The sequence below is a fragment of the Canis lupus genome, chromosome X (genome assembly GCF_048164855.1).
Source record: "Canis lupus baileyi chromosome X, mCanLup2.hap1, whole genome shotgun sequence".
Classification (NCBI taxonomy): Eukaryota; Metazoa; Chordata; class Mammalia; order Carnivora; family Canidae; genus Canis; species Canis lupus.
In genome coordinates this window covers 9364891-9381779 of record NC_132876.1, presented here as the reverse complement: position 1 = coordinate 9381779, position 16889 = coordinate 9364891, and the positions used below count along the sequence as shown (strand labels likewise).

The following is a 16889-nucleotide window of genomic DNA, read 5'->3' as shown; positions in this document are numbered from 1 at the left end:
GACCACATTAGGTCACAAAATAAAGATAACAAAGATAAGAGCAGGAATGAATGAAATGGAGACTTAGAAAATCAATAGAAAAAAATAACCAAAAGCAGTTTTTTAAAAAATATATAAATAAAATTGATAAGCCTTTAGGTAGACTAGCTAAGAAAAAAAGAGAAAGGACTTCAAAATAAGAAATGAAAGAAGAGACATTACAACTGATCATACAGAAATACATAGGATCATAAGAGACTACTATGAACAATAATACACCCAAAAAACTGGATAACCTAGAAGAATGAAAAAGCCCTAGAAACATACCACCTACTGTTATACTATATGTTGGCAAATCGAACTCCAATAAAAAAATTACAAAAAATAAAACAAACCCCAATCACTCACAGCATAGGGGTGGTGAGTGTTCTGAACTCAAAAAAAAAAAAAAAGAAAGAAGAAAGAAAGAAAGAGAAAGAAAGAAAGAAGAAAGAAAGAAAGAAAGAAAGAAAGAAAGAAAGAAAGAAAGAAAGAAAGAAAGAAAAAAAGAAAGAAAGACTGGATCATGAAGGAATTGGAATTGAAACTGAATAAACCAATCATGAGTAAGGAAATTGAATCAGTAGTCAAAAATGTCCCAACAAAGACAACCCAGGACCGGATGAATTATACCAAATATTTAAAAAGAATGAATGCCAATCCTTCTCATACGCTTCCAAAATATGGAAGAGGAGGGAACACTTCCAAATTCATTTTACAGGACCAAGAATTACCCTGATACCAAAGCCACCAAAGGACACTACAATAGGGCAGCCCCGGTGGCGCAGCAGTTTAGCACTGCCTGTAGCCCAGGGCATGATCCTGGAGTCCCGGGATCGAGTCCCACGTCAGGCTCTCTGCATGGAGCCTCCTTCTCCCTCTGCCTGTGTCTCTGCCCCTCTCTCTCTCTCTCTCTCTCTCTCTGCATCTCTATGAATAAATAAATAAAAAATCTTTTAAAAAAAGGACACTACAATAAATAGAAAACTACAGGGAAATATAGCTGATGAATATAAGTGAAAATTTTTTTTCTTAAGATTTTATTTATTTATTCATGAGACACACAGAGAGAGAGGCAGAGACACAGGCAAAGGGAGAAGCAGGATCCGTGCAGGGAACCCAATGTAGGACTCGATCCCAGGACTCCAGGACCATGCCCTGGGCTGCAGGCAGGCACTAAACCGCTGAGCCACCAGGGCTGCCCTAAGTGCAAAAATTTAAACAGAATACTAACAAATCAGATTCTACAGTACATCAGAAGATCATACTTTAGGATTGAATGAGATCAATATTTGACAAGCATTGGAATGTTTAATTCTGGCTTTTGCGACATTGTGGCGGGAGCTAGAGGGTACTTCCTAAGTGTGATAAGTAAGAGAAAGAAAAATAGTGTATGATTTTATATATGGAATCTAAAAGTAATCTAACTCACAGAAACAGTTAGAATAGTGGTTGCAGGAGGTTGGGAAAATGGGAAGCTATCAGTCAAAGGGCACAAACTTCCAGTTATAAGATGAATATAAGTTCTGGGGATTGGTGTACAATGTGGTGACTATAGTCAACAATATTGAACTACAATATTGTACTATATACTTGAAAGTTGCTGAGAGAGTAGATTTGAAATGCTCTCACCCCCAAAAGAAATAAGTATACATGATTATGGAGATGTTAATTAACCTTACTGTAGTAATCATTTTACAATATAAAAATATCAAATTATTACATATCTTAAACTTACACAATGTTATAGGTCAGTTATGTCTCAATAAAGCTGGAAAACAATAAAATAAACTAATGATATTTTAAAAAGAATCAGGTAGGGGCACCTGGGTGACGCAGTCATTTGGCCATCCAACTCTTGGTTTTGGCTCAGGTCATGATCTCGGGGTCATGGAATTGAGCCCCTAGTCAGGCTCTGTGCTCAGTGCGGAGTCTGCTTGGGATTCTTTTTCCCTCTCCCTCTGTCTCTCTCTCTGTCTCCCTCAAATTTAAGTAAATCTTAAAAAAAAATTCAGGCATTGAATTAAGTTGACATATCTCTTTAGTCTCCCTTAGTTATTAGGAGTGATGATCATTAGTGTTACTCCTGATACCATCCCCTTTTTCCCCCCAGACCCATGTCTTCTTACTGTTGTAGATTATATTAGTGCCCTACTATTCGTGTAACAAGTTACCATACACTCAGAAGCTTAAAAGAAAACCAGTTTATTCCCTTATACATAGTACTGGGAATCATAAGTCTGAAATCGATTTCACTTGGCCAAAGTCAAAGTGTTGATGGAGCTGTTCCCTTATGGAGGCTCTATTTCCTTGCCTTTTTCAGCTTCTATGGCCTCCTTTGTCCATTGGCTTGTTGCTTCTTCCTCCATTGTCAAAGTACATCACTCCAGTCTCCACTACTGTCATCATATAGGCTTTTTATTTTTTTAATCATATAGGCTTTATTGCTTTTATTGGTAGTCAAATCTCCCTCTGCCTTCCTCTTATAAGCACACTTGTGATTACATTTAGGGCCCACCCGGATAATCTAGCATAACGTCCCCATCTTAAGATCCTTAGTCATATCTGCAATACCCCTTTTGCCACATAACATAACACAGGTTCTGGTGATTAGGGCATGACACATCATGAGAGGTATTACGGGGACCTCTTTATCGAACACAGGGACACAGTGTTCAATAAAGGTCTCTGACTCAGTCTATATACTTTGACCTAGAAGGTGGTGTTCCATCCTCAAAGAATATTATCTGTGAACAGATATTTTAGTTACATCCCCAGCTCTTTCTTCTTCCAGTTGTTCTACCAATTAGTGAAGAATCTTAAACTATCTTTGTGAATTTGTCTATTTCTCTTTTTAACTTTGTTGGTTTTTTCTCCATGTTTTTCAAAGTTGTTATTAGGCACAGTCACATATATAATTGTCACTTTATACTTTATAATACTTAATATTTTATAATGTCACATATATAATTGATGCATGATTCCTTTTATCTTCATGGAATATTTCAGGCTCTCAAAAAATATTTTTGAGTTAACTTAAATAACAAAATACAGCTAATTATCAAGTTCAACATAAATATGAAGTAAAGTAATACATCTTGATGTTTTGGGAAGGAAAGACACTAACCAGAGTTCCAGCCTTTGGAGAAACTTTCAGAATACTTTCTGAGTTCTTTAGACTCCTATTTTTTTTTTCGTTTTGTTTTTGTTCTTAGGAAAAAAAGAGCAAAGTTTATTGAAATTTCAAGCTACATTTGAAAAATCAAAATCCAATTCCTGGAGACACACATCAGGCTAAGGTGTCAGAAAGTGGAAAGCGATCACTGCCACAGAACCCTCTAGAGACAGGCTCCCTGAGCACATTACCCAGGCACCGCCGGGTCAAAGCCATCCCCTTGTCCATCAGGATACACCAGCAAGCCAATCATTCTGTTCACTTGAAAGTTTTCCACCAACATGAAAACAAAAACTTTTGAATGACAATGTGCAGTCCCAGCTGATCTCTCAACCCCATTCTATGTAGTCAGCACCAGTGAGCAGTTGGTCTGGCATTCCAAAGGGGACCTCACACGTCTTCAGGGGACAGATGGGGCAAAGGTTGCAGCAGCAAGGCATCAGTAGCCACAGTTAGAGGCTGGCCTCCTCCCTGCGTTTACTCTTTTGTCTTACTTAACAGAAAGGACAAACTGGATCAACTTGGTTAATGAACACAGTCGAAGAATTAGCTGCAAGAGATAAGAGACGGGTTGATACACCCAAAGCCTGTTAGGCCCTTCAACACAGACGTGTGTGTGTGTGTGTGTGTGTGTGTGTGTGTGTGTATACATCACTACCCTAAGTTACAGATCTAGCCCTATGGGCTTATATACGTGTGTGTGGCTGTAGAGAAAATCTCTGCCGGTACTAACCAAACAGGACTTTGTAAGCAGTCATCCCAAAGCTGTAATCCCACACTGGGCTGTGCATAAAGCCATGCATTAGACCGTATTAACCAACAGAAGGCTGACTTGGCTCCATCTTTTCTATCCATGGCCCTGCCTTGGCCATGCAGGGGAGGGGAGAGAGGTTGCCTCCGCTTGAACCACAAGCACCTTCCTCATAGGAACAGTGGTTGTCAGGCAAAGCTGCTGAAGGTGTCCATGGAAATGAAAACCAGACCCCTTACAGTTTCTGGAGTAAACTGGCATCACATCTCACACTACCTTTCCTCCTTGCCAGTTGCAGCTAAGTTGCCCAGGCCCTGGCAGCCACCAGGGCACAGCCTCCAGGGACCTGCCCTTTGTCAGGGGTCTGTCATGGATGTGGGCCCAGGTGGCCACATCCTGGGGGCATCTCTTGGCACCAGCTATGCTACGTGTAAAGGTCTCCACGTGAGATGATACCTGGGGAACCCAAAACCTGGAAAGAACTAGGTAGACCAAGTTTAGTGGCTCTGCTCCCCTCACCCCACTTACACTGTAAAACTACCAGGGGTCTCAGGCACTCATGGGCTTTTAGGAACTGACTCTTCAAGGCTCAGGTGGGCCTGGAACTTCTCCAGCTGCTCCAGACTCGCCAGGGTCTTCAAGAGGCTGTTTCCTACCAGCTCTCCCATCTGCTCCTTCAGCATCTCCACCTCCTCTCCGACTGCATACATCAGATGACTCTTTACCAGATCCATGGCTTGAACTTGTTGTCAGTGGCCCCAGAGGCCCAAGACCCCACACTAGCTAGGAATTCCTTCTTGGCTCCTGCTCCCCAGCAGAGCACAGCTGGTGGCCAGCCCCCTGTCCGGCCCTACCACCCCTCTGCCTCCAGTTGCCTCTCTAACCTCTATTTTCTTATTGTAAATATACCAGTGCTTGCTATTTGAAAGTAGGAACTTTGAAGAAAGCCACTATTTATAGCACAAAGAATGGACCATAGCAAATGAAACATCCAGCAAAATTCTGTGTCTTTAGGATAAGCACAAATAGAGTTCTTGATGTTAACACTGTAGTTGATGTTGCCAGGCTCTTCCTCCGAGCTTCCTGGAGACACTGGTAATTGTGGGCTGCAGTTTGGGTGGCCCCCACTAGAGGGCAATCATATCCCCTGAAGTTCAGTTTTCTTTTTGGTAGGATATTAAAAAGGTATGGTTATAGAGATAACAAATTAATCTGCGGAAATAATTGAGTAGACCAAAACTTTTAGTTCAGGATGGAACAACAGGAGTCTTAGGCATCCTGAGGATATCCTACCTCTCATGCATATGCTAGAAACCTGGTTTTTTAATTCATTGAACTTCCTACCTCAGAAGTGACAAATCCAAGATATCTTTCATTCATTACTGGCAAGATGTGTCAAAACTAATCTTAGCTTTATAATCCTTGTTAAAATTCAGCTGCAGGATAAAGGTTAACCTGCTCAGGCTTATATCCACGTTACCTTAAGTATTGCTCACGGAGCATCTCCTTGTGCTAATCTAGGCAAAGCGGTAGTAGCGCTAATTTTGCCCTTTGCAGTTGAACTATTCCACCAAAGATTCTGTGTTCCCTTCTTAAATTCAAACTGAACTTCTCATGCTTCTCAAGCCTATTACAGCCCCCCTCTCCCACTGATTACCACTAAAAAAAAAAAAAGTCTGGGCTGAATATAAAAAGCAACTACCCGAGGACTTTGAAAAGTATGGTAACTGGGCTGTCTGGAGAGGGAATTCAAAATGTGGAGCACAAGCTCCATGGGGTTTTTCCTGTTTTTGTGGGCTTTTTATTTGTTTTGTTTTTTGATAGTTTGCTGTTTTCCTCTTTGATCTCCTGGCTTTGTCCCAAGTCCTAGAAATCCTCAGAGAGAAAACTCCTAGAAAAGTCTCTTGGTGGCCAGAGGACAAAGGGAAAGATTCACCTGTGAACTGAGGAATGGAGTAGGATCTTCCTTCCCCCCTCCCTTTACCCTCCCCTCCCTTCTTCTTGCCTTTTTCTGTTTCTCTCTTTCTTTTTGCCATGATTAGGTTCAGAGAAAGGTTTCTTTCCAAAGAGGCATCTTGACGGGATTTGAGGGGAGCTGTAGAGCCTTTCCCCTATGTCTGTGGTGGTGCTGACATGGCTCTACGCATTTGTCAAAACTCACACACCAAAAGGTGAATCTTGCTCTATGCAAACTAGAAGAAAGCTAAAAACTTGAACTGGCCCTAGATGGGCCGTGTGCTGTTTTGTGTATACCAGGAGATTTTAAATTGGAAAGTCTTCTGTTCAAATACTAATTCCGCTACTTACCAATTTGTGTACCTGATTACATGGGAATGTGTATAATAAATTATTGAAATGGAAGTCAATTGAAAATCTATATTCATATGTAAAATAGTTGTTAGCAATCCTGGCAGCTCCTTCTTTCGAACTGAATAGAAGAATGTGAAGTCACAAATTTTTTCCTCAACCATGACTTTCTCTTTTTTTTTTTTTTTTCTTTTTTTTAACCATGACTTTCTCAATCAGACCTGGCCAAACCTGCTAGCTTCCATGTCTGCCAATTATACAATACTGGCAGGATATGGGTTCTCAGACCTTCTTTAGCCTAGAGAGAAATGGCTAATGGATTAAGAACCTCTTAGACTCTTGTTCCTTCTTTATCTCTGAGTGGCTATTTCAATTTGAATTTGCATGGGAAAAGTTCCCATTACAAAGCTAATAAGTACATTTAATATTAATATGTGACATATATGTAAGTCTGGGTCAGTGATGAAAGATAAAATAAAGCTGCATGAACAATGTAAAACAACATGGCACTTGGGCATCCTAATAATCATGTTACTAATTAATATGATATAACATAAATAATGCATTAAAGCAAACCAGACATTTAACTGATAACTTCCCCATACACACAGGTGGTTGGAGTTAGAAGGGATTTTAGTGAATAATGTCTCAGTGTTTAAATAATCCTAAAGAGGTCCCGGTTATGTTTGCTTTGAATTTGTTTTTATTTGCTTTCCAGTGAGAAATAGAACCTTTTTTGAGGCAAAACCCTCAACCTTGAGGGGGGAAATTATAGGGTATTAACAAAACCCAGGTTTTTGCTGTATTAGTGTAATTAATTGAGAAATACTTAGGGCTTTGGTACCTAAGTATTTCTCAATTAATTACACTAATACATATTTTTGACAGTTCTATACTGAAGAAAAATAAATTATATCAAGATTGTAAAACTCAAAGACATATGAAACTGTTTTGGATTCAGACACAGGACAGCCTTCGGTTATGGCTTCTTCCTACATTGCCCTCTACACTTGACCACAAATGAGGACAATAGTACAATAGTATCTTTGTACAATAGTACAATAGTATCTTTTCCTTGAATAAGGACTACTCTCCTCTTTGTAAATAATTACTATACTGAGAACTTCCAGCACAAAAGAGAGAGCAATGCTGTATTGTTTTGATCCAAAATAATGTCCATTAACTTTCTCTGATTCAGTGATTATAGAATGATGTATTTTCTATGAAATGACACGTTCTTTAAGGAATGTACTTGTGACTAAGAATAGAGGCCAGAGGGGAATGACAGCCCAATTTACATCCTCCATAGTGTTTTGTAATGCTGAATTTGAGTTTCCACTGTAAGACAGTGTTCTTGCATCTTCTTCATTCTGCCCAGGAAAATATCCTGTTGCTAGCACTTGAGGTAATTTCATAATTTTGAAATTGTCTTACAAAAGTTAAAGAGCAAATTGAAGGGAATCCCTTCTGAGTTGAATATACTCATGATGAGAATATTTCTCCTGCATGGCCAGGCCTACATGAATCTGATGATAAGATGGTACAGAAATAGCTCAGCCATGGTGATTAGTGACAACAGCTAAGCAATCTAAGCTGACTATGCTATAATACATGTGGATAGCCATCTTTAAGCTAGAGAGTAGAATCATAGACTCCAAGATTAGAAGGGACCTACAAGGCCATTTCTAATTTGTCCTCCTTTCTAATTCAGAAATCCCTTTTCAAAATGGTTGACACGGTGGCATCCAGCCTTTGTGTCACCCCTTTTGGTGATAAGACAGATGACTGACTTAATTCTTTGACATCCCATAATAATATTGGAAGAACGTTGACACTAATCAATCTTATAAAGACAGAGCTCAATCCCCAAAACCAAATCCATCAAGAATGCTAGTGAGCATCATTTATACAAATAGTACATGGAAAGATTAAAGTTTATATGAATTTGGGAATAATAGAAGAGCTTTTCTATAAATTAATATGGTATAACTGAAGATAAAAATTATGTCTGTTGGCTTTTTTTAAAGTATTATTTACATTTTACGAGCAGTTTGATCACCAAATGGTTCCGAAGAGGCTATGCCTTGATTTTTCAAATTCTTCCATTTGTGTTTCCAAGATTACTTCATTGATTATTTATAACCAATATTTAATGAGTTCTGCTATGTGCTCCACACTGTGGGAGATGGAGAATACTGTTTGAACATTTATCATCAGTTATTGAAGAACCATATTTTAAAGGACTAATTTAACTCCAAATATAAGTCCACTCAAAGCTAGCTCACATTCAAATTTACAAGTCTGATTATACATGCATATTGTAACGAGCAAACTTGAACGAGGCACATGCATGTAAGGTGATCGGTCTCATACTATGGCATAAGCAAAATGAAATTCTGAAATATTGGAAAATAATAATGTCTTGATATTTTTTGTGTCCAGTATATCATGACACACATTAAAAATTAAGGAGAGTTATTTGAAAAAATATGAGTGACTATCTCAGTAGGACCAGAAGACATATAGATGTATTGGATATCCCAAGGTGAAAGTGTTGTGTAAGTGACCAAGTCACTCCCCTGATGATGTGTCTGTTGAAAAGGGCACAATTTGAAGAGGCAAGAAAAGTTTTAAGTGGTAGTTTAAAACTTTCATGGGAAGAGATTCTATATTAGTTCCCATTGATGCAAACTTACTGGCTTAAAATAACACAAATTTATTATCTTACAGTTAAGGAGCTCATAATTTTAAAATGAATCTACAGGGCTGTGTTCCTTCTGGGGGTTTAAGGGGAGAATTAATTTCCTTGCCTTTTCTAGCTACTAGAGGCTGCCCATTCCTTGACTCGTGGCCCTTTCCTCTATATTCAAAGACAGCAGGAGAACATCTTTAAATCTCTCTCTTTCCCTCTCCCTCTCTCAACTCCTCCCGCTTCCTCTTTCTCTCTCCTTCCCTCTCCTTCTCTTCCTCCATCTCTCCCTTCACCGCATACACACACAGTTCTCTGCTTCTATCACCCCATCTCCTACTCTGTACTCTAGGGACTACAGTCTCTCTCTTAAAAGGAGCCTAGTGATTATGTTGGGCCCACCCACATAATCCAGGTTAATTTCCCCATTTTGAGACCCTCAACCTTAATCACATCTGCAGTCTCTTTTACCATGTAAATTAATATAGTCACAAGTTTTTTTTTAATTTTTTAATTTATTTATGATAGTCACAGAGAGAGAGAGAGAGAGAGAGAGAGAGAGAGGCAGAGACATAGGCAGAGGGAGAAGCAGGCTCCATGCACCGGGAGCCCGACGTGGGATTCGATCCCGAGTCTTCAGGATCGCGCCCTGGGCCAAAGGCGGGAGCCAAAACGCTGCGCCACCCAGGGATCCCTATAGTCACAAGTTTTGAGGATTGAGACATAGACATCTTCGGTGGCTATCATTCTGCCACAGTCTCCATTGGCCTCAGATGACCTAAACATAATTGTGTGTTTTTGTTTTGCTTTTTTAAAAAAACAGTCCACTAAAATAAAGTTATATTTTATATGTTTATTTTAGATCAGACTTTTTTAAGAAGAAAAATGTCCTAAGAATAATTAAATAAATTAGTGACAATTATATCCTTAAGTGTTGATAAGAATAGTCCTACTAGAAAAGTTTAAATCAGAAATTCCAGTAGAATGTTAGAAGGTCATTCTGTCATTGATTTACTTATGAAAAACACAATTTACACAAGCTTATTTAAACAGTTGTTTGAATCGTGTTCCTCGCATCACTCATTTTCTATGCTCTTTGCCCCAAGTTAGTACAACACTGACAAATATTTGAAGAGTAATCATTTGCTTCAGTACATATAGATTTAAAATATAAAGATTGTACTTTCTATTAGGTAGTATAGTCCTTGAATAATAAATATATTCCTTGTCAGTGTTCCTTTCTAACTATGCAAATGATACACTTTTGATGTTTAACTGGTCTTGTGTGCTTTATTTGTGCACCATATGGCTTTCATAGATAACTGTAGTCTAATTGGTTTGAATCAAGCAACTGACACAAATATGCAAATATAGTCAGAATAGAAAATATTTCTACCATAGTTCCCTTCTGCACTATTGATTGAAATATGAATGCTTAAAAATAGTTCTGTACAAACTATGTGAATAGTTTGTAATTACATCCATTCTCAATTGTCTCTGTTCAGAAGTATGACGCTAACAAGGGAAAATGACTGACCAAGTGCATTTATTTAACACAGTACTAACTCTAGAAAAACATTATGCTTGTGATTATTTGTATTTGGTGAGCAAAAAAAAAATCAGCATGTTTCTCAGTAAAACTGCTGTTAAGGATATACTGTTGTATGTCAAAGTTCTATGCGATTAGGCTAATGTTATATTACATTCTTGGTAAAGTTGTTATTTTTTAAAGGAATCCTTATTATAGAAATATTTTTTTTTTATTTGAGGCAGCTTCTTTCTTTTCTTTTTAACAGCCAAGTGGGATTGCTTTAATTAAGGTCTCTAGCTGGTTCTATCTCTGTGCATCCTTTTTATTTTCCTCTGACCTTCCACAATCTGTTCACATTAGATATGAGGTGGACCATGTCATCAGTGAGCATATTTTCATTTGAAGGACTGCCAGCATAGCTTTCTGCTGTTTCTTTCCATTTGCTCAAAAGTATTGATGGAACTCTAGTATAACACCACTCAGGGTTTAGTTCCTGTACAGGTACCAAAGACTCAATAAAAGCTGAGTCACTCTTGAGCATTCCTTACTTTATGTCTTGCTATTTTCCTTCTCATTGTGGACCATTTCTTTCCTGCTTATTAATATTTTGTTAGATATTAATTCCAAAGTCACTTTTTCCCATGAATATGAATTCTTCTGACTCAATGAGACTGAACATGTCAAGAAGAGGAAGTATGCTTTCTACTTCATGTGTCACCCCATGGCAACTAGCTCAAGGCTTTACATACAAAAAGAACTCCACAAATGCTCATGTCTGGCAGCCTGTGTATGTTCACATATTGTGAAATAATGCATTCTATTAGCCAATTTTCCCCAGTATATTAGTCTCTGAGTGCAACTGATACAATTTGTGAGGAGAGGAGGTTAATTTGCTTAGGTCACTGGGATGCTATCAAAGAACAACTTTCTTTTTTAAAAAAGATTTTATTTATTTGAGAGAGAGAGCATGAGAGACAGAGCACGAGTGGAGGGGGAGGAGCAGAGGAAGAACAGGGAGCCCAACACTGCTGGATCCCAGGACTCTGAGCCGAAGGCAGACACTTAACTGACTGAGCCACACAGGTGTCCCCAAAGAACAACTTCCTATAGTCAATTAAGTGATACTTCAATAATAGTTTGCAATTATTAGGTTGTCTCCAAAATTTCAAAATGACTTATAAAACATCCAAAATCTTGGGCTGATTTTCTCCTTCAGGTTGATCCGCATATAAAGCTAACTTTATAGTAGCTTCTCATTTCTTTGGGACAAGCCTATATCTAAGGAGACTTTCAGTGGATTTGTGCCTCGTTTTAAGTTGATCCAACAGTGAAGCATAAAGATAAGCAGAGACTGAAAACAATTCAGTAAGGTACATCACTTTGGGTTAATCACCTTCCATTTTTTTAATGATCTAGGAGTAATAATGGTAACATGACCTTGATATTATTACTTGGCTAAGTATGGCTGTACAGCAACTCTCAATCTATAGGACAGAAAGTCTGGTCACTATTAAATTCTGGGTTGTTTTTCCCTTTGAAGGAAGTAAACTATTGTTCCTTTAAGCAGTGATTCAACAGTCATATTTTTTTAAATACTGAATCACTTCTTAATTTCTCCATTTTATGCAGTAATTATTTCACTAACGTGCATAATTCTTTCAACGATAAGAGTTCAGTGTTCAAGATAAAATGATAAGGGTATTGGGAAAAGTTATAAGAATGAGATTTCTTTTTACACACACTTATTCATTTCAGTGATGTGAGCATTACCTCTCATATACTCTCAACCAGTTACATACAAATGGAACCATATATGTGTATATTTCAGTATAGGTCTGGGATATTTGCTATGTTTGGACTGATTGAGAATCAGACCACTAAAAACTGGATTAATGCTATTTGACATAGAAACCAGATGGAAGGATGGGCAAGGGTTGTGTGTAATGACCCCACTATATAGGGGACAAATTCATCTTTTGCCAAGATGCACTTTCAATTCTCACTAGGGAATCTTACTCACTTCTGTATCCTCATGTGCCATCTGAGCCCTGTCCATCTGTGACTCACCTTCAGGCCAAGAATCACTTGTGTTTTTAATCCATGAAAAAAAACCCAATCATCATATAGATTCTTGTTTCTCTATCACATGTTCTCATGCTAAGTCTGTCCCCTGGCAATAGCCTCCTTTGTACCACCTTGAATTAGGAAAGAATAAAGAATCCACCTACCTATCTTCTGCCCAAGAAGAAACCATTGCTATAATGGCAGATCATATTTAGCATTAAATGTCTTGCAGTGTATCATGCATGATTCCTACCTACTTACAAACACAGCGCATCAAGACATCCATATGGACCATGGCTAATTGGCATAAATCCTAAACCGTTATGTGTAGCCAACTGAAAAGGAAAATAATAGGTTGTGAAAATGATTGTAAAATTTAAAAACTGCAGTATAAATAGAAACTGCTGGTATTAATTTTTAGTTCATATAGAACTATGTGTAAGACATAGGGTTTGACTTAACATCCAATAAATATTTATTTACAGAAAGTTTCTATCCTTACAACTGACTAGATTGATGTATAATGGGACTTATTATTACTATTTTATTTTAGTGTCATATATTGGTTCATTAGAAAGCACTGGTCAAATTCTGGGTAGGGAGATGTCTTCCTCATGTGTCACATTTGTTGGCTATATTCTATGTACATGCCTTCTGAATCCTTGTTATCAAAGAGGACAAGTTTAAAAAAAAAAAAACAAAGAGGACAGGTTTCCCACATGAAGGAATGTTCTTTATTCAGTAGTATACAAATAGCTATAATCCTTGACCAGAATCACAGCTAGTAAATACTATTAGAGTTCTTTTTAAAAAAAGATTATTAAAAAAAAAGATTATTTATTTTGAGAAGGGGTTGAGAGGAGGAGAGGGAGAAAGAAAGAGAGAATCCTCAAGCAGACTCCCCGCTGAGCATGGAGCCTAACACCAGGCCTGATCCCAGGGCCCTGAGATCATGACCTGAGCCAAAACCAAGAGTCAGACACTTAACCGACTGAGCACCCAGACAACTTCTTTTAGAGTTCTTTAAATCAAATTTACTAAGTATGTTCAATTCAGTGCTTTAAGAGTTGATCACATCTCAAGCGTAGTGTGGTCCGCAGGTGAGATTGTGCCTATATAATGCCAAATCTCCCAATTCAATAATTAACAAGCAAACAGAACAGTCAAGCCAACAGTTGGATGTCTAAGTACTGGAAAAATTCACTCAGTTAAGTTTTTTTTTCATTAAGTTTTTTACTTCTAAATAGGCATTGTACTTTCAATTAGACATTTTGCTGACTCTGTCATTATTTGCTTACATTTTCCCATTTATGACTTACAGGTATAAACTTGATTCTTTCTCTAAGTATAAACTCAGTATCTTGTTTTGTTGATAAGAAACTCCCAGTAATTCTTCCTTGTTCTGGGGCTACTTTATTATTTTTTTCTGGGGCAACTTTAATAACACTTTTTGTGGATTTCATGTCACATTATGTTGTTTAGGTCCTTACTATAAATATTTGTTACCCAAAATATATTTTCTATTTTTTGAAGTGGGGGATAGTAACCCATACACACCTGTATTATTAGATCATAGCTGTTGTATGTACTTAAAAAGAACTCTAAACAAAAGACTTTGGCAGCGAAAAGGGGAGAACAATTAATTTTGACTGCAGGGATTGGGAAGGACTTGATAGAAGCAGACACATTTGAATCAAACTTTGAATCATGAGTTGTTTCATTCATAGTAAAGAAAGAGTGGCTGAGGAAATTGTATTAACTGTATTTCCTTCTTTTCTGTATTCTGGACACCGTGGTCTCTGGGGCCTTGCTGACCATTGGGAAGGGACTGCCCCTTCTAGTGTTAGCTAATTCCTACAGTTAGCAAACAGCTCACCCTTTATATGCAAGCCAACCAGTCCCAAGCCTCGACTCCCCAGCTACCTTCTTTTTCTAGTTCCTATATTCTAGGTCATTGTCCATTTGCCCTACTCACTCCAGGGCCAGGTACCAGACAAATAGGGGTGACCCCCATATCCCAGAGCTCACTAAAATTATTCAAACTAGCCAATTCCAAGCTTTCTTACCCTGCTTTGTTTTGCCTTTCCCATAGAAACAACAAAAAAGGTTCTTGTCTATGTCTTCCCCACTCTCTCTACTTCCTGATTGGCCCTGATGCTTCCCCATATGGCACTATGTGGTATACCATACTTTCTGTTTTTAGGGAACTATGAATGAATTTTTCCACCATGACAGTCATTTCCATGTCTGTGTGTCTTATTATACCTGATTAAAACAAATCTCCGGTACATTTTTAAAATGTATTTGAGAGAGAATACACACAAGCTGGCAGAGGGACAGAGGGAGAAGGAGAAACAGATGCCTTGCTGAGCAAGAACCCCAATGCAGGGCTTGATCCCAGAACCCTAGGATCATGACCTGAGCTGGAGGCTGATAGTTAACTGACTGAGCCACCCAGACATCCCTCAGGTACATTTTTAAATAGCAATAATATAAGCAAAAGGAAAGAGACATAACATTGCATGGGTTTGTTCATTGAATGGCTGGAATCCGGAATTGTGGCAGGCAGGATAAGGATTAAATGAATACAGGGAAAATACTGTCTCGTATATAAATACCTGTCGAATCTAAGTATGAACACTTGGAATTTATGCTCATCCCTATCTTATCCTTTCCAGTGATGTCAGAATGATCATCCTAAAACAGCAAACTTGATTTTGTGGTCCCTCTGAAGATTTCTGGTAGCTATTAGTCATGTATAGACTTCTGAATATCACCATACCCTTCCCTATATCTTTCTTATACTGCAGCTATGCCAGCCAACTTGAAACTTGTATTTTCTTGGAAAGACTTCTTATTACATCTTTGATTGCATCTCCTATTCTTTTTCCTCTCACTCACATGTAAACAAGGCTGGGGATGAGGATGGAGGTGAGTAAAAAAATGGAGGTACAGTGGAAGCCAAGAAAGACCTTCACTTGGGCTATACTTACTGACCAAACTATGGTAAATGGAAACCCATGGAGAATCAGTGCTTTAATTCAATGCCTTATTGTGCTTTAGCAAAGGGAAATGGTGATCAGAAAAACTTAGATTCGTGGGCAGTCCAGGTGGCTCAGCGGTTTAGTACTGCCTTCAGCCCAGGGCCTGATCCTGGAGAACGGGGATCAAGTCCCACATTGGGCTCCCTGCGTGGAGCCTGCTTCTCCCTTGGCCTGTGTCTCTGCCCTTCTCTCTCTCTCTTTCTGTTGCTCATGAATAAATAAATAAAATCTTTAAAAAAAACTTAGATTCTTATTATAAAAACAAACTTAATAACTACATAATTTTAGAGAAATCAAATTACTTAATAGAGAAGCTATGGAATAGAATTCACATATTTGTTCATTTGTTGTCTTACTGTAGACTATTATCTATACCATTCAATTGATCCTCCTAAGGTAGAAGTTGTTAAAATGCAGAGTTCTGTATTAAATGCATTAGCAAGGGGGATCCCTGGGTGGCTCAGTGGTTTAGTGCCTGCCTTCGGCCCAGGGCGTGGTCCTGGAGTCCCGGGATTGAGTCCCACGTTGGGTTCCCTGCACGGAGCCTGCTTCTTCCTCTGCCTGTGTCTCTGCCTCTCTCTCTCTCTGTGTCTCTTGTGAATAAATAAATAAAATCTTTTAAAAAAATGCATTAGCAAGGGGTATCTGGGTGGCTCAGTCACTGAGTTAGTTAAATGTCTGCCTTCAGCTCAGGTCATGATCTCAGGGTCCTGGGAGCGAGCCCTGTGTTGGGCTCTTTGCTCAGCGAGAAGTCTGCTTCACCCTCGCCCTCTCCCTCTGTACTCTCTCAAATAAATAAAATATTTTTTAAAATAAATAAATGCATTAGCAACATAAAAGAATGACCCCACTGAATATCATTGTTAATAGTAAAATGAACTTTCTCTACAAACAAGAGGGACTATCTGATATTGTCAGAATCAAACTAGTCTCTTAATGGTAGGGGTTTAATATGGTGGAAAAGTTTATTCTGTCTGTTGATATGATATGGTGATATAGAGTTTTTATTGTCAGATGCCAAGAAATTTGTCAAGTTTCAGTATCTTTGCTCTTTTCTATACCACGCAGGGAGAAAAAAAACAGAACTGCATCAATAAACTTTCATCCACTCTCAAATCATCCTCCATGGTCACCCTTTCAGGAACAGTAAACCTGGAAAAACAATGCAGTATAACTTGGAAGTCTTCAAAATTAATGGGAATTCTTGTTTTTATATGAGTCTAAGTTTTAAAATTAGGCACATAGGCAAATAGGTTCCAGATTGTGAGCTCTTCAAGAACAACTCATAAAACCAATCCATACACATGCCC

The 16889-nt window shown here is 38.4% G+C and overlaps 1 long non-coding RNA gene and 1 pseudogene across 2 annotated transcripts in view; both read right to left on the bottom strand.

The window, feature by feature from the left end:
* LOC140627506 (uncharacterized) overlaps window positions 1–16889 on the bottom strand; it is a 145254-nt gene that overhangs the window by 47525 nt on the left and 80840 nt on the right. Inside the window, exon 4 of one of the 2 annotated variants that reach the window (XR_012026213.1) lies at window positions 13077–16731. The exons of the other annotated variant lie outside the window; for it this stretch is intronic. This is a non-coding gene — a long non-coding RNA (uncharacterized lncRNA). Of the gene's footprint in view, window positions 1–13076; window positions 16732–16889 lie in introns of those variants that run through there. 2 annotated transcript variants of the gene reach the window in all.
* LOC140627620 (TSC22 domain family protein 3 pseudogene) lies at window positions 4502–4678 on the bottom strand (annotated as a pseudogene).